This window comes from Lithobates pipiens, unplaced genomic scaffold (genome assembly GCF_037356315.1).
Source record: "Lithobates pipiens isolate NorthernLeopardFrog02 unplaced genomic scaffold, aLitPip1_a1.2 Scaffold_10, whole genome shotgun sequence".
Lineage (NCBI taxonomy): Eukaryota > Metazoa > Chordata > Amphibia > Anura > Ranidae > Lithobates > Lithobates pipiens.
Window position 1 is genome coordinate 163,427,984 of NW_027507686.1, and position 22,595 is coordinate 163,450,578.

At 48.2% G+C, this 22,595-nt stretch overlaps 1 protein-coding gene across 2 annotated transcripts in view; it reads right to left on the minus strand.

Moving 5' to 3' along the window:
- Window positions 1-21,104, minus strand: part of PHRF1 (PHD and ring finger domains 1) — a 94,505-nt gene extending 73,401 nt beyond the window's left edge. For both annotated transcript variants that reach the window (XM_077458946.1, XM_077458937.1), the window contains exon 1: window positions 20,989-21,104. The gene's annotated coding sequence lies outside the window, so the exon portion shown is untranslated. The remainder of the gene's footprint in view (window positions 1-20,988) is intronic.
- Window positions 21,105-22,595: the final 1,491 nt, after the last annotated feature.

Here is a 22,595-nt window from a genome sequence, read left to right on the forward strand (position 1 = left end):
TTTTTATTAAGGATTATCAGAAAGAGAAAGCAACACTCAACAGGTACATTGACTACAAATATTGGACCGGAGTTGAGCGTCAGAAAACAAAAAATCTTTACATAGAAAGTCACTGTATGGTCAAATTAACTTACTCTGTGCCCAGAACTCATAAAGGTTCAAACTTGGGCACAACAAAAATGTATCTTCTCTTGCCCAATCACATTTAAGCTCTCCCCCCAACCGTTAGTCGCAAGGGGGGGGGAGAAGAGATGGGGATGGTGCTGCGGTGTACTGACATACTGACAGATAATCGGTCCCTCTACTAGGGCCCCACGAATGGGGAACCCGTGGGAACCAGCCGCATCACAATTATGAGAACAAGAAAGAGGGAAAGAGAAAAGTAAGAGAACAGTACAAAGACAGGTGTGCACTCTAGCCTGTAGAGACGACTAATATAAATGTCCAATATGGCATCCGAGAGATTTAATCCATGGGTCCCAGATTTTACCAAAAAAGGCAATTTTATTATTCCCACATTTTCCAATGATACCCATTCGTATATGCGCAAAATTTGCAGCAACTTCAAAGTAGTTATTGCATTACTTTGGTCCGACTTTCATGCAACATCTGAGGGTTAACATTGAAGTCTACGGCTCTGAAGTTGCATGAAAGTCATACCTGAATGTTATACAATACAACTTGTGTGCAACACTTGTCCATTATCACTGGTCAAAGCCAAAGTCGTATCCAAGTTGTACTCCAAAGTCGGCACAACTTTGGAGTCATAAAAGTGTGAATTGAGTCTAAAATACTTTGAGCTTTTCCCAATATTTTTCCAAGTTCGATCTGAACTCAAAAAGTGAATATTTGCTTTGTTAATATTGTCCCAGAACATTTGGAGTGAAATTTAATGCTGTCACTTCTGTGATGCTCACTGTGCTCCTTTCTAGAGAGAAAACTGTACCCAAAGATCTGCAGTGCAAGGAACCCCAACTGCTTCTTCATTTATTCTGCGGATCTGTTCTTTCTGCACCACTCCTTGATCATTGCCAACTAGCTATCAAAAAATCATCACTAGGGAAAGAGGTCCAACTCCATGTGAGATCCTCACAATTACACCGTTATAAAAAAAATAAAGAAAAGCCCCAAAAGGAGAAATGTATACACAGCTTTCGAGTAGCAGCTAGACAGGGCATGCATGACAAAATCTACCTGGCGAGATCTTGGGAACACTGAAGACTCCAAAGCTCATAAGATGATGCTCCTGCACTTAGCTGGAGAATCTTTTCAGTAAATTTGAAATATTTAATGTTCCCAGTATCTCAATGGAAGTACAGTGAGGACAGTCCTCGTCTCGGGCACCACCTGCAGGAGCCGAGTATAATGTCATTTTTTTCTTTATGCAGGTTCTGTCCTCTTTAGGTTGGGCACATTGAAGCAACACTGTTCTACATAGCATTTGTAATATGACTAATGTTATAAAGAGGACTTGTTAAACTCCCTGCCGATTTTTCACACCCTCTGCCCCTGCACCATCTGCGGCTTTCAACTTCTCAGTGGGAGAGCCACTAATAATATTGTCCTTTTAGGACCTCTGACCTAAAGACCATCAGAATAATTAACAGTTGCTTTACGCTTTTTTTTAATTATTTGTGTAAATGCGCACAAACATGTATTTAAATATATTAATTTATAGCCAAAATAGACTTAACCACTTCAATACCGGGCCTATTCTGGCACTTCTCTCCTTCATGTAAAAATCATCATTTTGTTGCTAGAAAATTGCTCAGAACCCCCAAACATTATATATGTTTTTTTTTTAGCAAACACCCTAGGGAATAAAATGGGGGTCATTGCAACTTTTTATCTCATACAGTACTTGCACAATTTTTCAAACACCTTTTTGTGGGGGAAAAAAAAAAGGGTTACATGAATATTAAAAAAAAATAAAAAAAAAACAGTAAAGTTAGCCCAATTTTTTTTTGTATAACATGAAAGATGTTACACAGAGTAAAAAGATACCCAACATGTCACGCTTTCAAATTGCACACAATCACAGAATGGCACCAAATTTCAGTACTTAATCTCCATAGGCGACGCTTTAAATTAGGTTACCAGTTTACAGTTAGAGGAGGTCTAGCACTAGAATTGTTGCACACGCTCTAACACACACGGCAATACCTCATAGCAATATGTGTGGTTTGTGTGTCGTTTACATATGTGGGCGGGACTTACGTATGCATTTGCTTCTGAGCGCGAGCTACCAGGGACAGCGGCATTTTACTTTTTTTTTTTTTGATCACTTTTATTCCTATTACAAGGAATGTAAACATCCCCTGTAATAGGAACGTATTGTGACAGGTCCTCTTTATGGAAAGATGTGGGGTCAACAAGACCCCAAATCTCTCCTCCAGGCTGGAAAGCATGAGATCGGGAAAACAAATTCACCAATCTCCTGCTGACAGCCACAATCGTGGCTTCGTTTATTTTCTGGGTACCCGGGCGTGATGTCATAACGTCACGCACGGGCCTCAGACGGTCATAGAGATAACTGGTGACAATCTGGCACCATCTATCGTCATCATCCGGCGCCGGCCGATTCGTTCTCCGGGCCCCTGATGGCAGCAGCACTGGATGGCGGCGGGAGGTCCCCTCCCGACGCCTATAAGAACAATCAAGCGGCGTAAATGCCGCTATGATCATTCTTATCGTGCACAGAATCGGCGGCTGGAAATATCTGAATGATGCCTCTAGCTGCAGGCTTCATTCAGATAGATATACACACACACCCCCCCCCCCCCCCCCCCCCCCAAGTCAAAGATGTCCTTTTACTATGGCCCGGTATTGAAGTGGTTAAATACACTGTGTGCACCAAATGCCTTTTCAAACCCAGATATTACTTAAACGTCGGGATGACATCACTGTGCAGGGCAGAACGTGGAGCTTTTAGGAGAGCCCAGCAGGCCCATCGATCACAGGCTCTGGGATAGGGCAGATCCAAGACCAGCCACACTGCACAAGAGAGCAGCAGTGATCACAGCAAGTGCCTATACAAAGTTTCATGCTGGATTACATAGATCTAGAAGAAACACACAAAGGGCACCATGATTAAAGTATAAATACACATGCACCGCTTGAATTTACACAATATTTTCTTATCCTGAAGTTCAGTTTTAAAATCGGAATCATTTCAGGCAATTATCAGTAAGAAGACCCCATGCACATTGGTCATCAAGCCCTGCTGCATGGATGCCAGTGCACCAACCAACCCCACTGCTGGCAGCCTGTCAAACTCTGAGTCTTACAACTGTTGCAGCTGAACAGGATTGGGTGATGCACTCAGTGGTACTTACCTGTCCAGGTACAAATGCCCAGAAAGCAGACTACTTGCATTTCAGGCATCCATCCCTGAGTGCATACTTACCTACCTCTAGGTGCGCCACCCAGCCCCATCCAACCGCAGCAGCGGTCAGACTCCGCGTTTGATAGGCTGCCGGAAGCAAGGCTAGATGGTGCACCTGTGCCCTTGGCCAAACCCCCATGCACTTGGGCTCAAAGCTCAGCATGCATAGGGTCTAATGAAGATATGGAATGCCAACCCCAGCCAAAACATTTATTTCGTTTTGGGAAAAAACGAGAAAAGGGTTAGTCTGTGTTGGGCTTTTATTAAAGAGTAACTCAACACATTCCCCTCTGGGTGATCTACAGTGGGGACAGGAAGTATTCAGACCCCCTTAAATTTTTCACTCGGTTATATTGCAGCCATTTGCTAAAATCATTTAAGAGTTCATTTTTTCCTCATTAATGTACACACAGCCCCCCATATTGACAGGTGTGTGGCTTTGATAATCAAGGTCAATCAGTTTAATCAAAAACAGCTGGACACAAATGAAGGCGTAGAACCATCTCAAGGATGATCAGAAGAAATGGACAGCACCTGAGTTAAATATACGAGTGTCACAGCAAAGGGTCTGAATACTTAGGACCATGTGATATTTCAGTTTTTCCTTTTTAATAAATCTGCAAAAATGTCAACAATTCTAAGTTTTTCTTTCAATATGTGGTGCTGTGTGTACATTGAGGAAAACATTTTTTTTAATGATTTTAGCAAATGGCTGCAATATAACAGAGTGAAAAATTGAAGGGGGTCTGAATACTTTCCGTCCCCACTGTATGTACTCTGCAAGGATTTTAACAAACAGTTGCAGATTCCTACCTTTTTTTATTCTGAAAAACAGCAGTTTGTCTGGATCCATGTGCAAAGTGAATCTGTATGGGGCTCCAATAAAGAAATTGTCAGGGCCTGCATCCCTTTAGATGTGATTACCCTCTGGGAATAGCTCACCAATCCAATGAAGAGCAGAAAACCATTCAGTAGAGGTTCACAGGGATAACGCACAGGTGCCAACTCCGGCTCGCCAATGCATACATGAAGAGTGGCTGCACATGCTTTTCACACACAGAGTGCTTAATCGTTACCAGTTATGATTAAGCAATCTGTGTGAAACGCGTCAACTGTATGTCCTATCCAAGTGCTGTTTGTTTCTTCTTGGAAGAATAAAAGACTTAGGCCGCGTACACACGAGAGGATTGTCCGTCCAACTTAGTCCGCTGAAACGTGTTTCAGGGGACAGTCCGCTCGTGTGTGGGCTTCAGCGGACTTTTTCAGCGGACAGTCTGGCGGACTAAGTCTTTCAGAATTTCCGTAATACAGTCCGTCCAACTTTGGTTTCAGCAGACAGTCCGCTCGTGAGTAGGCTAGTTGGACGGACTAAGTATGGCGCATGCTCAGAAAGGATTTACACGGCGGAAGGTTGCATTGCAGTGTATTGGACGTCGTATTTCTAGTCCCGTCATACGTGCTGTACACGTCATCGCGCAAGCTTTCAACGGACTGTCTGTTCATCGTGTGTGGTCAAGTCCATTCATTCAAAAGTATGATGGACTGTCTGTCGGATTGTCTGACGGACAATCCTCTCGTGTGTACGCGGCCTTAGTCTGTAGCCTAGCAGCCTAGGCTACATTTAGGCGCACCTGTACGTTTTTCAGGCGGATCCGATCGGACCCTCCAGTCTCCTCTATGAAGATGTAGATGCCCAAGGACATATGCCCATTGACATCCGTTCTGCTAAAAACAGACACATGGGGATTTGTTTCCATTTGTCTGGCGGATAGGATAGCAATTGGGTGTAAATGGACAGGCGGTCCGTTTACATCTAACCACCCATAGAGGCGAGTGGGCTGTGTCTGTCTGCTCTGCATAAGCGGAGCGGTCACAGGCCAGTCAGCCGCAGTCAGCAGGGATCAGTTGACAGATTCCCCGCTGAGCAGGCAAACAAAATGGAGATCGCCCTGCGTGAAAGGGGCCTTACAGTCAATAAGAAGTGCTCCTTGAGCTACTGGCTGCAGACTTAGGCCCCTTTCACATGGGACGGATCAGTATTGATCCGACCGTGATGATCCGCTTGACAGCGCGAGACCACATGACAACGAAGCGATCTCCGCTGAGCCGGCGGTGGTCAGGGCGGTCTCCGCACACTGTGCAGGGACCGCCCTCTCAGCTCTCCGCTCTCCTCTATGGGGGATCGGATGAGCGCGGACCGTCTGTCCGTGTTCATCCGATCTGCTCTGCAGATGGACAGAAAAATAGGATTTTCCTCCGTCTGCAGAATCAGACAATAGCGGAGGCGGACGATAGCGGGTGTCCCGCTATCCCATAGGAATGCATGTATGCCCGTTTGCGGATGAAATACGGATGGATGAAATACGGACATAATGTCCGCATGTGTGAAAGGGGCCTTAGTTTAAATGTTCTCACCTCTGATTACCCCACCCCTGAAATCTTCCAGTACAGAAGGAGAATACAGCTGAGGGATGTTTAATGCACTCATCAAGAATGCAGAATAAACCCACCCTTTCTGCCTCCATTCATAAAAGCTGTATGAGAGCTTCCATGAAAAAAAAATATGATCTATGACTAAAGCAAGGGTGCTCAACCGGTGGCCCTCAAACTCAAACCAAAGAAGTGCACTTCTGTTTTATTCCGTGGGTTTGGTGCACTAGACTAAATAATGGCTCCTGTTTTTATTTTATTTTTTTTGGAGCAAACCTAGGCTGGCCACATATGGAGCAAATTACTTTCAAAAAACCTTTGGTTGCAGGAAAGAAATTTGCTTGATTCCCCAATCAACAGACCGTGGGACTCCCTCCTGCCAGGCCACTGTTTTTTCCCACCGGGAGAAGATAGTGATTATGGCTAGTGGCTTTAGCAGACGCAAGCAAAAAATTGCAAGAGAATCCAACAGGCTGGTTGTATACATTTAGCGTGCCCATTAATGGTTTGAATTTCGTCCGGTTTCTGTTGAAGCGGCTGAGATTCAAACTGTGTATGACCAACCTTAGGCTTTAAGATATTCTTCCAGGAAGGTCCCTAGCCTGGAGTGGATCAGCAGCCACAACACTCAAACATATGCATTCCATTGTTTTGTGGTTTTTTTTTTTAGTTTGGTAAAGGTTATCCCACCCCGGATACAACCAGCATGCATGTGATGCATATGATAATGTGTCATTCCCAAACCTCTAGATTAACACATGACAACACCTGCGAATTAAGTTATTTCAAACAGGCCATGTACTGTTTATGGGCTTCCTTATGAGCCCTGGAATTACTGCCTGAAACCAGATACTAAACTAGAAAAATGTGTTCAAAGTCCACAAGGAACACAAGGTGGTGCCAAATGCTCAACAAATTAAACTACAAAAAAAAAAAAAAAAAAAAAAGTACAGACCTTTTGTTTATGAAAATAAATAGAACAGAAACTGGAGTACTCCCCCGGTCATATAAGGAGAACCAATAGGAAGCCACAGGTTTTCTGCACGTATGGCTCCAAAGGCCACAATCACACTGGCACTCCAGCATTTCGCTTTTGTAAATGCAGAAGTTCTCTGGTAAGTATAAACTATTATATCTCCCTGGGTTAAGGCCTTCCTACTTTAACCATTTCAGCCCCGAAAGGTTTTACCCCCCTTAATGATCAGGCCATTTATTGCGATACGGCACTGCATTACTTTAACTGACAATTGCCCTGTCGTGCGACGCTGTACCCCAATAAAAATTATACATTTTTCCCACAAATAGAGATTTCTTTTGGCGGCATGTGATCACCTCTTCGGTTTTTATTTTTTGCGCTATATAAAAAATAAAATTTAAAAAAAGACAAATTTGAAAGAAAAAAACAACACATTTTTTTACTTTTTCTGCTATAAAACATATCCAAAAAAAAAAAAAAAAAAAAATCTAATTTCTTCATTAACTTAAGCCAATATGTATTAAGCCTATTTTTGGTAAAAAAATAAAAATAAAATTAAAAAAATAAAATCAATAAGCGTATATTGATTGGTTTGCACAAAAGTTATAGGATCTACAAACGATGAGATATTTTTATGGAATTCATTTTTCCTAGTAATTTCAGCGATCTTTGCGGCAGACAAATTGGACACTTAGAGGTTGGAAACCCATCGGGAGAAATAAATAAAAAAAAAACCCTACAAGACAAAGGCATAATGAGCTTGTTTGCATAGCATACTAGCCCATTATGATATACTTACCTTAGATCGAAGCATAACGCTTTGGCCCGCAAGATGTCTTCTAGAGTCAGTTCCAGGTATCAAGGGCTCCAGCACTGTGACTGGCTGGAGCCACGATGATGTCACTCCCACGCCACTGGAATGACTGATGCCTGCAGGTAGTGGTGACCGCTCAGCCTGCACAAAGTCATGACAGCAGCCAGTCGCTCTTCACATGTAGCTACACACCCAGCGGGTACTTGATGTACAAGCCTGGATACAGTCACATTTGGCCAGACATGGACATCCATACCCAAGCACAGGTATCCATTGCAGCAGAAGCAGTGAGAAGTATAGACAACTTTTAGGGCCAGTTCACACCACCGAAATGCAGTTTGGATACATTTCAAGTGCATTTTCAATGCACTCCAATTCATTTTTTCACATTGGTTCCTATTTTTTGCTGTAATGCATTCCAGTGCATTTGAGGTGATCCAGTGCAGTTCCAATGCAGCATGTTCTACTTTTGTTGACTAACTGGGACGTGCTGCAGTGGTGTGATCTTTGCCATTAAAATGCATGTAACCTACTGTCCGTGTGTTTTTGATGCAGGAAAAAAAAAAAAAAAAAAAATCACAATACACTGGACTACATGCGGTTTGAGCCAGCTCTTAGGCCTTCCACATCACTTTCTCCTATGTTTAGCTGCTCCTGCCTTAGAACAGGTTTATCCATGCTTAGTCACGTTCTCATTTGTTTTGCCACATCTAGGAGGGTCTGACTTTATCCTGGAAGTACAAAATTCTCCTTTCTTTGATCACAGCTAAACGGACTGCATCTCAACACAGGCGCCATTGAAAACTCATATGCATCTAGAAATATACTCTAAATGCATATGTATAAAGGTTTAGCAGTGAGAACGAGGCCTAAAGCTGCATGCACGTGGCCTCAAATGGCCGAATAGCATACAAAATGGCAGCATTTTGTCTGCTGGGAGTGACAGGAGGTGCATACAGCGCCATCAGCAGGTATCTATAGACACAAATCTGAGGGGCTACATGCATACAAGGCCATATGCACCTGTCTGTGTTCAGGGAGGTCGTATTGTACGCTACAAGGCCATCTGTGGCCATATGCATGAAGACTTGCGTCTAAATGGGCACACCTCTTAAAAGTGATCTGCATTCGGATCGCTTTTTATAGGTGTTTGACAGGTATTGACACCTCACCACATGCTTTAACCCCATAATTGACGCACCAGCTTTTTTGGAGAGTTTTTGAAACTTCACTTTTTTCTTGAATAGGTCATGTTCTGTGGGCTGTCTGCCAAACAGGAGTTGTGATAGCTTTTGCCACAGGCAACTGTGACATGTGAACACCTGTCTGCTGTCCTTACAGCTTGGAGGGGGGGGGGGGGGGGAGTGCTAAAAACATGGCTCAACCACACGTTAACACCTCCCAACCGCAAATGTCTAAATAAGCCATAGGATGCTAATAAATGCCTGCCTCTGCCATTCCATATCTATAGTGCCATAACTTTATGCAGTGGCAGATCTCAATGGATCACCTCTATATAGACTACCGATGTAAGAGGACTCTTATCCACTGTCCATGATCTAAAGGGATACTACCTTGTTAAAATATGCATGTGCAGCTCAGAGTACAACCGAGAAACTTGCTGGCAGGTCAGGTGAGATCTACAGTCTCTTCTGCAATAAATTTCTTTTTCAAAGCTAAAGTTCCACTTTACAACATATCCAAAACCAAACAAGTTACAGGTTGTAGCTTACCAGTCTCTAGATGTGGAGGCTGCAGGTTCCGATTAAAGATGTGCCTTTTTCATTAGAAACCGCTTTACAGTCTTTCCACAATTCTCCACACCTGTCACTCACTGAGCCTTTATCCTGCCAGCTCTGCAGCTGACAATATCATGTAACTGAATCTCAAGGGACAGGAGGCAGAAGGCTACAAAAGACACTGCAGTCTAAAGAGAGACACACAAGTCACATACAGGCCACTCCGCAGGGGGTCAGCTGTTGTGAAATGCTATAGGACTGCCATGGGCAACCAAGTAGACCTTAGTGGCCCAAAATACAGTCACAGATAATGCAACTTTTTCTTTTTGTGGTTTGGATAGAGTAGGGAAGTGTTTATTTTATGCCTACTGTGTTCCTTTGGGGAGATTTCACTTCCCACCCAGAAACACAACAGGAAGCGAAAGGAAATCTCTACAAGAGAAGTTTCCTTCCTCAAGTGGTTGTAAATCTATGACATGAAATATGAACAAAGAATATCCCTCTATAGTGTGTATTTTTCTCTATCCAGAGCACAAAGTGTCATTTCTGTCTGCTGCCTTGTTCCTCTTATCTAAAGTCACTTCTAACGAGTTTTCTTGAATGCACAAAAAAAAAAAAAAAAGGTGACAGGGAGGGCACAAGCTGTGATTGCCAGCCTCAATTCTGTGGAAAGTGGCTTTCCGTGGGGGCAACCAATGAGGAGGAGCCAGGAGCACCAGCGGGGACCCCAGAGGAAGAAGACTGGGGCTGCTCTGTGAAAAAAACATTGCACAGAGCAGGTAAAGGCATGTTTGTTTTTTTTGTTTTTTTTAAACAAAGCTTTATAACCAATTTAAAATGTTTCTAAAGCCCCTTTTTAGCTTTGAAACAGAAACAAATGGCTAAGGGTCCATTCATTCCTATGCACCATGCATGCATTAGTGCACTGTGGTGCAGTTCACTTTCACCGATACTTCAACACACTAAGAAAACGCACATGTGCGGCAGGGCACAGCAACACAACCATTTGCTGAGGTAAGCTGCATTACAAAAACTTGTACATGTCAGATTTCTTGGGCCATTGTGGTACGTTGACAGCCCACTAAAACAATGTCCTGCCTTAATACGCATTAAAGGCTTTAAAGTTAAAAGTCCAATTTTTTTTTCTCAAGGGTGGAGTTAGCCTTTAACACCATGCATCAGGTAGGTGTGACTGGGTTTTCAGAGGGCATTTCCTTCGCGTTTGAGAGATTTCCTTTTACTTCTTCTTGTGTATACAGCACAGAAAGTGAAGGAAATCATCTTGATGGTAGAGAAGACAAAAAGAAAAAAAAAAAAGTGACATATGTTCACCCATTTACAACTAAAAACTACTTTAACCTTTTTGTCCCTTTTCTGGTTTAAGTGCATGGACAGCCATGACTTAGAGGTTAGAATCCCTGTCAGCTTTTATTGCTATACAGGGCTCAGTTAGTGAATTTCTCTGACTTTGTTTGGCTGATAATGGTTTCAATAGGAAGTGAGGGTAAGTCTCCAACCTCAACACAGACCTAGCGGTGTGTCATAGCATTGGGGAGACACCAGGACCCTACCCAGACTATCTGTGGGGGGGGGCGGCGAAGAGACTGGCGGCGATATCCAGACCTCCCAGCGGGCACAAGGTTAGTCCCTTCCTTAGGCCTTAATCCTCCACACACACTCCACCTAGAGTGCAGGAGGATCGTAGGACTCCCCACAAGGGTGAGAAAAAAAAAAAAAAAGGGAGACTATGAAAGGACCCGCAGACTCCTCTTTGTATCCTCTCCTCCCAAAATCTCCTGCAGCAGCCCAACCTAGTCTGCCGAATGCAGGGATGCGTTTTCTCAGAACGCAGGAAATGCAAGAACTGAGGGGCGGCCTTTTTAAATCTCTGTGCTGCGTTTCCTGTAGGACCATGGAGGATGACTTGGGGAAAACATATCAAACAGTAGAGCCAAAGAAATAGGTAGCTGAAGTTATGCTGAAAAGTAAACTTTACCTGTAAAGTTGAGTTTGGCTCAGCTATTGGTCCAGGAATCAGATAGGTGCCCATTTTAGCTTTAAAGTAGGTAAAGGCAGCAGGTTTTTTTTATCTTAATGCATTCTATGCATTAACCACTTCAGCCCCGGAAGGATTTACCCCCTTACTGACCAGGTAATGGTTTGCGATACAGCACTGCTTTACTTTAACTGACAACAGATGAATTTAGCCAGTTAAATCTCTGAAGAAGTGATACTGTGTAAATGTTTATATCAAAGCAGGAAGTTCCACCAGGATACAAGCCAAGGCTGAGATTAACAGTACACATGCCAGCCAAGTCAGGGTCTAACATGGCACACAACAAGCCTTAAAGTGGTTGTAAATGCTCTTAAAAATAACGAACATGTTATACTTACTTGCTCTGTGTAATGGTTTTACAGAGCAGCCCCGATCCTCCTCTTCTAAGACCCCATACACACTTAGATTTTCTGCAGATTTTGATCTTCAGATTTACCATATAATATGAGGTCAAACCTTAGGAGTTTCAATTTGTATGGAAACAGGCAGATCCTTGCACTACATGGTTTTGATAAATCCGAAGACAAAAATCTGCAGAACATCTTATAGTGTGTATGGGGTTTAAGTGAGCGACCACAGGAAGCCGCTTCCTATTGCGGCGCGCCTGTGGGCTCAATTCTGGGTCCATTAATGCAGACAGCATGGCTTGGCCCTGCCTTCTGCTCACAGGATTTGACTTACAGTAGCCAATAGATCCCACTGATGCCCAGGTCCCTATGAGAAGAAAAAGAAAAAAAAACTCTGCGCTCTCCCGTGCCTTTGCTCATACCGATAACCCCTGCGCACCGAGCCATTGCTCATACCGATAACCCCTGCGCACCGAGCCATTGCTCATACCGATAACCCCTGCGCACCGAGCCATTGCTCATACCGATAACCCCTGCGCACCGAGCCATTGCTCATACCGATAAACCCTGCGCACCGAGCCATTGTTCGCACTAATAACCCCCCTCCACTCCGTACCATCTTGTACCTATAACTCCCCTGTTCAGTGTCCTACTTGATCATATCTCTGTCACACTTTCCACCTCAGCTGACCCGCTTAGTTCTAATGTATACCCTGGTGATAACATAACTGAAGGAAGATTGCGTCAAAGGGGTCACAGACATAAATAAATAAAAGGAATGTCAAAAAGAGAAGCTGGAACTTAGGGTGTCAACAACTCATCATAGAAAGGCAATCAAATCCTTACAGCACACTAGCTCTGGTAACACTGCTCTTTTAAACACTTGACTACTGTGCACTTTTACCCCCTTCCTGCCCAGGCCAATTTTCAGCACTGTCATGCTACATTGTACCCATATAAAAAAATATTTTTTTTTTTTCACACAAACCGGTCATTTGTCGCCTTCACTAACGTGCGCTGATGAGGCAGCGCCAATAATCAGGGAAGTTTTTATCCATGCCCATCAGTGTAGCTGTCCCTTTCACACAAGCCGGTTATCAACTCTCCTCTCCGGGATCCCGATAATCGGCTTGTGTTTACATTGTGATCAGCTGTTATTCGACACAGCTGATCAAGTGGTAAAAAGCCGCTGTGATTGGCCCTTTATCACTATCTGTGACCAATGGTGAATGAGTCTAAAGAACCTTTATTAATTCATCATATGAGGAAACAGGGCAGACAACACATTTTGGGGGCTCAATAGAAGGTGGAGATCTTTTTCTATTTACATCATTAAAGGAGAAGCCAGTCTGAGCTTTTTAGGCTGGGCTACTCCTATGGGTCACAAGAGTGCAATTCGTTTTGCACTCCTGTGAACCGTTTTCAGCGGAAAGCAGTCTGAAGTCCACTCTGACGTCACTGCAATCAGTTGAGGTAGCGCGTCATCCCGACTTAGGAAGTCTGGATCCACCAGCTGCATGGACTGATGGCAGTCTCAGCCTCTCAGGGAGCCGCTGAGATGGCCGCTCCCCACACCTTCACAGCTCAGCGCTCCAATGAGCGTGGAGCAGAGCAGGAGAGATGCTGACTGACAGTCAGCAGCTCTCCGCTCGGGAAGCCAAGAGAACTGAGCCATTGGCAGTGTTTGGTGGCCCGGTTTTAAGTTCAGAGGCAGCATCAGACTGATGCAGCATTCACCTAGCCAAGTATGAATGTAGAAACACCACCCCCCCCCCCCCTATTCTTCTTTTAACCCCCAGCTCTGTACCATCGTTCATCCCCAAATGCCCACCGCTGCGTGCCATCATTCCTCCCCATATGCCCTGAATCCAATGCAATTTTTTATTCCCTCTGCACCATCATTTATACTGTGACAGACCCAACCAGGAGAGGGGCTTTCGTAGGGGACTACAGGGTAGCTTCTTGCCTACTGACTATGGGCTCTAGAATTTGAGGCAGCAACAAGCATTCAGGAAGATGTCCTGTTATATAACACAAGACATGTTATTAGCACAGTCAAGGAAGCCATGATGGTCTATGCCAACTTGAAACTCAGTAAAAACACGGATGTGAAACAAAGCTGGTTAATGAAATTTGGACACTTCTTGAATACTGGTGCCGAACTGTCTGGATGGGCACTGACCTCAGTCACCTAGACTTGCCAAGGCGACTAGTTGTTAATTAGCTTACTGTTAATTAAATCACTGTTAGATATTTGTTGCAAGCTGTTGATTAGCTTACTGTTTATGTTTAGGTTAGCTATTCATTATATGTACATTAGATTGTCGTTTAATGTTTGCCTTGTTTAGGATAACGTGATCAAGCTCTCATCTGATTTTGTGTGGTATAAATTCTGTGCGAGTTTACAACAAAATCTGTTCCAATTTGCACCTAAGCTAGTGTCTCGTTCTTGGGTGCAATGCTCAGCTATAATACCTTGTTCCTGGTTCCAGAGTGAAGGAAGCTGTATTTTGGCAGAAGCACCCAGGAGGGGTTCCAAGCGGTCTGTCACATTTTGTAGCAGCAGTGGGATCTGCTTCCTTCCTACAGAGCAGCTCCAAACTACCACCGGGACACATCTTCGGGGGAACCACTGCAGTGGCGCTATTCCCCACTGCAATGGAAGCGGAGTTTCAGCGGTGGATGCAGTGAGAGCTCATCCAGTTTGGTGGACCTGGTTCTGTACAGAACGTAATGGTGTGTGTGGGGGGGGGGGGGGGGGGGGTGTCATGCACCAGGGGCTATGGCGAGAAGCCCTACAGTTTGAGTAAGCATTGTAGAAAGGATTTTGCGACCCCAGAGGAGCAGTACTGCCTCCAGCGGGACTTATGGATGCCTTTTTCAGTGAGCAGCCTCAGCAGGAATACTTGACCCCACTGGAACGTCTTGTCTGCATCAAAATGATGTACCAATAAAGTACTCAGTATCCTTCATCCAACATTAGCCAAGTTTGTCTCTGGCTAGAGGATGATGAGCCCATTGAGGGCTATGATTTTTATGGTCCAGAACTATTTGTGAGAATCCAGGAAGATCCAGACTTTGGAAGTACAGTTGAGTGACGGAGATATGACAACCAGGATTTACATCGAAATGGATATTCCCAACAATCTCTGATTGCAAGTAGATTTTGATTCTTTAATACTGCAAGAGTGGAAGCTTAAACAAGCATATACCAGACTGTTAGGCCAAGATCAACAGTATGCCCCAACACCCATGGATGTTATGGATTAGGAGTCACCTGTGAACATGCCGGCACTGGGCCCAAGTGCTGCCAGCCCATGCCCTGGATTTTCAGGAATTCCAGAGACTGAGGATTTGATAGACTTTTCTGCTGAGGAGGAAGAACCCAGTGAGAACCTCCAGGAACTGGCATTAGGGCAGAGCACCAATAACCTCTGCCTAGCACCCACAGAACTTACATTGCGCCAGGGAGCCAGAGTGGGCAGCCCTTCTGCCCAGCAACAGGCCAATGTAGAGAAGCTCAAACTCATAGCTGAAGCGCTGGCAACCGGACAGAGGGTCCAAAACATCTGCCCCACACCCACAGCAGTTCCAGAGCCCAGGGTGCGAATGTGGAGCTACTTTCTCCCCATTGGCAGTCAAATATGCAGGGAAGGGAGGAGGCTGCCCTCACTCAGAAGCAGCAGTCCAAACTGAAGAGGGGAAGCCATTCCCCCTCCCCAGCGCAGAACCAGGGAGAGAAAGTGGTCATCCTTCCACCCCAGCGGCAGATCCACAGTCCAGGAGAGGTGGTGATCGCACTCTCCCCAACGGCAGATCCAAAGTTCGGGAGAGGAGGTGGTCCCCCTCCCTCACAGCAGATCCAGTCTGGGAGCAGAGGAAGCCAGCCTCCCTCCCCAACAGTCAGCCAGAGCGGAGGAAACTGTCTTCCCTCCCCAGCAAGGATCCGTGCACTTTGGAGACAGTAACAACAGAGGAATGTCTTTCCAGCAGATGGAGTAGCAGTTCAAGGACTCAGGAGAGGAGGAAGCCACGCTCTCTCCCCAGCAGCAGATCCACAGTCCGGGAGAGGTGGTGATCATCCTACCTCCCTAGCAGCAGATCCATGGCCTGGGAGTAAAGGAACCAGGCCTCTCTCACTAACAGTAAGCTGGAGCAGATGATTTGGAGTCCCCAGCAGAAGCGCTGGCATCAGGGCAGAGTACTACCAACCTCCAGCACCAACTCAGTAACTCCAAGAAGCCTGGGCAGGTGGCCCTTCTCCCCACTGATAGGCTAATGCAGCAAAGCTCCTACTCCCAGCTGAAGCACTAGCAATAGGCCAGAGCTTCACTGGCCTCTGCCCAGCACCTACTGCGTCTTCACAGATTCAATGAGTCAGGGCAGTCGCTCCTCTCCCCAACAGCAGACCAAGCCCTGGAATGGTAAAGACCTCCCAGCTGAAGCGCTGGCAGTCAGAGGGTCCACCATCTCTGTCCCACACCTACCAATAGTGGTGCAACGGATTGTCACCGATCCGTGATCCAAACGGGTCAGCCTGTTCGGATTGGCACACCACGCGATCCATGGACCGCTCCGCTGCCTTAGGAAAGGCTGCGGCTTCGGCCTAGCTCCGGTGCGGCGGCCATACTGGTACACCCACCTGCTGTCTGTGGATATACAGTGTGGGAGATAGTCTGTGGATATTACAGTGAGTGGGGGAGATGACATGGCTATTACAGCAGTGAGTCTTTTTTTTATTTGCCGATTCGAAAAATTATCCGATCCGTGACTGTGATCCGAGGACCGATCCGAACCATGAGTTTTTTGATCCGTTGCACCCCTACCTACCAATGACAAATGTTTCCTGCGGCCAAGAATAGAAATCATGTGGCCCAACTATGTGGGTTCACTCTGCCTGATTAACGCATGTTCAGACCAGGTAGCGGTCTGGGACCTAATTATTTTCCTTTTGAGGGGGAAGAAATGTGACAGACCCAACCGGGACAGGGAGGGGAGTGCAGGGTAGCCTCTTGCCTGACTAAGCATTCAGGAAGATGTCCCGTTATATAATGCAAGATGACATTACCACATTTAATAGTCAAGGAAGCCAAGATGGTCTCACACTTGACCAACCTGAAACTCAATGAGAAGATGGATGTGAAAAGAATACTGGTGTCGAACTGTCTGGGTGAGCGCTGACCTGAGTCACCTACGCTTGTCTAGGTGACTAGTTGTTAATTAGATCACTTTTAGACATTAGTTTCTAGCGGTTGATTGGCTTACTGTTTACGTTTACTGTTCATTAGATGTACTGATGAGATTACTGTTTAAAGTTTGCCTTCTTTAAGATAATGTGATCAAGCTCTTACCTAAATGTGTGTGGTATATATTCTCAGTTTACAAGTCAGTTCCAGCTTGTACCTAAGATAGTGTTGTCTAGTTCTTGGGTGCAATTCTCAGCTATACCTTGTTCCTGGTTCCAAAGTGGAGGTAGCTGTATCTTGGTGGAAGCACCCAGGCGGGGTGCCAGGTGGTCCATCAAACATATCAATAACCCCTCCGCCATCATTCTTTCCCATAACCCATCCGCCCTGTGCCATCGTCCATCCCCATAACCCCCCCCCCACTCTGTGCCATCGTCCATCCCCATAACCCCATAACCCCCCCCGTCCGTGCCATCGTCCATCCCCATAACCCCCCCCCCCCCCCCCGTGCCATCGTCCATCCCCATAAACCCCCCCCCCCCATGCCATCGTCCATCCCCATAAACCCCCCCCCGTGCCATCGTCCATCCCCATAAACCCCCCCCCCGTGCCATCGTCCATCCCCATAAACCCCCCCCCCCCCCGCTCTGTGCCATCGTCCATCCCCATAACCCCCCCCCCCCGCTCTGTGCCATCGTCCATCCCCATAAACCCCCCCCCCCCGCTCTGTGCCATCGTCCATCCCCATAAACCCCCCCCCCCGCTCTGTGCCATCGTCCATCCCCATAAACCCCCCCCCCGCTCTGTGCCATCGTCCATCCCCATAAACCCCCCCCCCCCGCTCTGTGCCATCGTCCATCCCCATAAACCCCCCCCCCCCGCTCTGTGCCATCGTCCATCCCCATAAACCCCCCCCCCCCGCTCTGTGCCATCGTCCATCCCCATAAACCCCCCACCCCGCTCTGTGCCATCGTCCATCCCCATAAACCCCCCCCCCCCCCCGTGCCATCGTCCATCCCCATAAACCCCCCCCCCCCGTGCCATCGTCCATCCCCATAAACCCCCCCCCCCCCGCTCTGTGCCATCGTCCATCCCCATAAACCCCCCCCCCCGCTCTGTGCCATCGTCCATCCCCATAAACCCCCCCCCCGCTCTGTGCCATCGTCCATCCCCATAAACCCCCCCCCCCCGCTCTGTGCCATCGTCCATCCCCATAAACCCCCCCCCCCGCTCTGTGCCATCGTCCATCCCCATAAACCCCCCACCCCGCTCTGTGCCATCGTCCATCCCCATAAACCCCCCCCCGCTCTGTGCCATCGTCCATCCCCATAAACCCCCCCCCCGTGCCATCGTCCATCCCCATAAACCCCCCCCCCCCCGCTCTGTGCCATCGTCCATCCCCATAAACCCCCCCCCCCGCTCTGTGCCATCGTCCATCCCCATAAACCCCCCCCCCCGCTCTGTGCCATCGTCCATCCCCATAAACCCCCCCCCCCGCTCTGTGCCATCGTCCATCCCCATAAACCCCCCCCCCCCGCTCTGTGCCATCGTCCATCCCCATAAACCCCCCACCCCGCTCTGTGCCATCGTCCATCCCCATAAACCCCCCCCCCCCCCCGTGCCATCGTCCATCCCCATAAACCCCCCCCCCCGTGCCATCGTCCATCCCCATAAACCCCCCCCCCCCGCTCTGTGCCATCGTCCATCCCCATAAACCCCCCCCCCCGCTCTGTGCCATCGTCCATCCCCATAAACCCCCCCCCCGCTCTGTGCCATCGTCCATCCCCATAAACCCCCCCCCCCCGCTCTGTGCCATCGTCCATCCCCATAAACCCCCCCCCCCCGCTCTGTGCCATCGTCCATCCCCATAAACCCCCCACCCCGCTCTGTGCCATCGTCCATCCCCATAAACCCCCCCCCCGCTCTGTGCCATCGTCCATCCCCATAAACCCCCCCCCCCCGCTCTGTGCCATCGTCCATCCCCATAAACCCCCCCCCCCCGCACTCTGTGCCATCGTCCATCCCCATAAACCCCCCCCCGCACTCTGTGCCATCGTCCATCCCCATAAACCCCCCCCCCCGCACTCTGTGCCATCGTCCCGCCCCATAACCTCCCCCCCCGCTCTGTGCCATCGTCCCGCCCCATAACCTCCCCCCCCGCTCTGTGCCATCGTCCCGCCCCATAACCTCCCCCCCGCTCTGTGCCATCGTCCCGCCCCATAACCTCCCCCCCGCTCTGTGCCATCGTCCCGCCCCATAACCTCCCCCCCCCGCTCTGTGCCATCGTCCCGTCCCATAACCTCCCCCCCCGCTCTGTGCCATCGTCCCGCCCCATAACCTCCCCCCCCCGCTCTGTGCCATCGTCCCTCCCCATAACCTCCCCCCCCCCCCGCTCTGTGCCATCGTCCCTCCCCATAACCTCCCCCCCCCCGCTCTGTGCCATCGTCCCTCCCCATAACCTCCCCCCCCCCCCCCCGCTCTGTGCCATCGTTCATGTTGAAGAACCTGTTGACTCGTTGCTCATATTGACACGCTCTCCCCTGCATGCCGATTTTTATATGTATAACCCCCTGTGCCATTGTGAACACCAATAACCCTCTGCTCTGTGTCACTGCTCATATCAATCACAAGCTCTACGCCATCCCTCATACTGATAACCCCTCTGTGTCTTATCACTTATAATAACCCCTCTGCTCCATCGTTTATTGATAACCCCTCTTCCTTGTACATTTCTCGTATTGATAACCACCCCTGGTCATGGTCCATATTGATAAACCCCACCTCCCCCTCTATACCAGGGGTTTCCAAACTGCGGCCCATAGGCTGATGTGGCCCTTTGCTTGCCTGGGGCACTTTTCTGACACCAGACGGGGCACTATTACACCCACTGACACCATATATACGGGGCACTATTCTCCCCCCCCCCCCCAACACTAATGATGGGTCACAAACGAGGCCAATCGGCAGTGTGTCCACCTTCTCCACCCCCCCATGATAAAGTCGGCAAGTCAACCACACCTCTGTATACCAGGGCACTATTCCTCCCACTGACAGCAACAATGGGGCGCTATTCCTCCCACTGACACCAATGATATAATTGTTTTTACTCCCGCTGATCACCAAGCCTATGGTATTGTTTACTTCCTCCGAGGCCTGGGCATTTTCCACTCCCACTAGACAGCCTCAGTTTAAAGGGCAGTAAGGCCTTGTACACACTAGTTTTTTTTCCCCCATTCAACCCAGCAGAGTTGTACTAATTATCTGATGTTAGTACAGCGATCTCCCCTGCTGTGCTCTTGTGTTCTGACAGGACCCACCCCCCCCGAACACACCAGTCAATGCTCTCAGGCATTGGCTGAGAGCATTGACTGGGAGCCGGGAGCCTTTTTTAGTCATGTCCCTTCGACAGAAGCCAGCCGGTTTCTATTGAAGCAGCTGATATGGCCCGACATTTGGTCCAGGTGTAGGAGGCTTAAGCTGGCTCTTTGTTTAGAAAGTTTGGAGGCCCCCGAACTCTAGCATCCCTCGTATCGATCACCCCTCTGCTCCATTGCTCATGTTGATAACCTCTCTTCCCCTTCCAACCCTTGCATTGATAACCTCTCCTTGTCATTGCTCATGTTGATGCCCCCTCGGCTCCATGCCATCCTTTGTATGGGTAATCACACCCCACCATTGTTCTTATGGATGACCCATCTGCTCCCCACCATTGCTGCTACTGGTAATGCCCTCAGCAGTGATGGTCAGCCTGGCCTCACCCCCAGTCATAGGGAGCCCAGTGTTGTGTAACATCAATGTGAGTGTCATGCAGTCACACAGCCCCCCAGCTCTCCCTATACTCTGGGAGGCGAGGGGGAGGTATTTGCACTCACACACAGAGGCCAATGTGCAGTGTGCCCCCCTTCCCCCACATGATAAAAGTCGGCCAGTGAGTCGCCCGCACCTCAGGATTCGGGGTGAGGGGCTCAGCACAGGCGACGCCACGGGCCGAGCGGCGATCCGCGGTGACGTCAGAGGGTAGGCGTTCGGTGTGTGCACACAGCTCTGTCACTCACCCGCTGGGGTCTCCTCACCGCATAATTCGTGGCCTCGGCCTCACACTGCCAATCGGCGTCCGGAAGCCAACAACACGAGGGTTCTCCTTCCGGGTCACGGCTGTAAAAGTGACGTCACCTGGGGAGAAAGCCCCGCCCTGGGTTGACATGATTTAGCTCAGTGAGAATCTCCGGTTTCCTGAGACTCAACATAGGGATGTACCATGTGCGGCTCCGAAGGGGGTCGCTGATGAAATACGCCCACACTGACAATAATCATGTGCATTTATTAAAGGTTTGCTTTGAAGCATTGCAACTCCGAGCAGTGGATGACAGGTGCAGTGCTCAGTACAGTGGCGGCTGGTGCTCAATCTTGGAGGGGGTGTCCTCACTCCTCACTAGCTTAATCGGTCGCTGCTTCGCTCGGCTGGCGCCCACAAGCCCCGCACTTACCCCATACAGTTCGCCCCCCCCCCCCCCCATGCATCTCCTCACTATTCCCGGTGGTCGCTTCTCTTCCTGGCAATCAGATCTTAGGACTCCCGGCTAGGGTTGCCATCTGTTCGGGATTCACCCGGACAGTCCGGGGTTTGAATCATGTGTCCGTGTTTCAGCGGGACTGAAATGATTCAAAACCCAGACTGTCCGACATTATTCAGACAGGCATGTGGCTGGCAACAAGGCCTGACAGGAGGGCGAGGGGGCACTATGCACCATTACTATTCTCTTTGGAGTGCCCAAAGGTCTCCCAGGTCTGTTACAAACCTAAATGCTAAAAAATTGCTGTGCACCGTTAAAGTGTTGGGGTTTGACTTGAAGAAAAAGTGGCAACCCTACTCCCGGCTAATCGGGTCTCAGGACCCGCTTCCTGATTGGGTGGGAGGAGAAGTTGTCCTGTGGACAGATTCTCCCACCTGAGCTGTGGATGTCTGATGTCTGCGGCAATTGGTTTTAGTTAGGGGTATCAGAGTAAAGGTGGCTGAATACAAATGCATGCCTCACTTTTCGGGTATTGCCTCAGTGATCTTTTCTGCCTTCCATGTGCTTTAGTGATCCTTCCTGACTTCCATGTGCCATAGTGATCCTTCCTGTCTTCCATGTGTAGTGGCCTACTAACCGGCCCGCATCTTCCTCTGGCCGTGCCGAGATTCTCACACAGACAGGCAAGGAGACACAGCCTGTCAGTGCTTGTGGGGGAATTCTCCCCCTTCCTCTCCTCTTCTCTGTATTCTGCCTGAGAGGGTGATCCCAGGTGCATTCTCCAGGCGCACCTGTACAGATGGCGTGAAGCGTTCCAGTTGTGAGGTAGCCAGTCGGGCAACCTAAAGAGCCTGCCTGTTCTAGGACACTTCACTTGGGCCTTGTTGAGTGGGCCCTTGCCCATTTTACAGAGATACAGAGACACTGCACGCAGACAACGTTTCCTGTTTGTCTACACTTGTAGGCTTACACCTTTTTAAGCAGTCACAGTGTCCACCTTGCTACCTGAATACTGCCAACATACTGAATTTTCACTCTACCAAACAGGACATCTATATGCATCAACTACAGCGACTAATTAAAGATTCAATGCCTTCTTCCAAGGGATGAAAGTTACTGGTGCCATACGGGCACACACATATACCCAG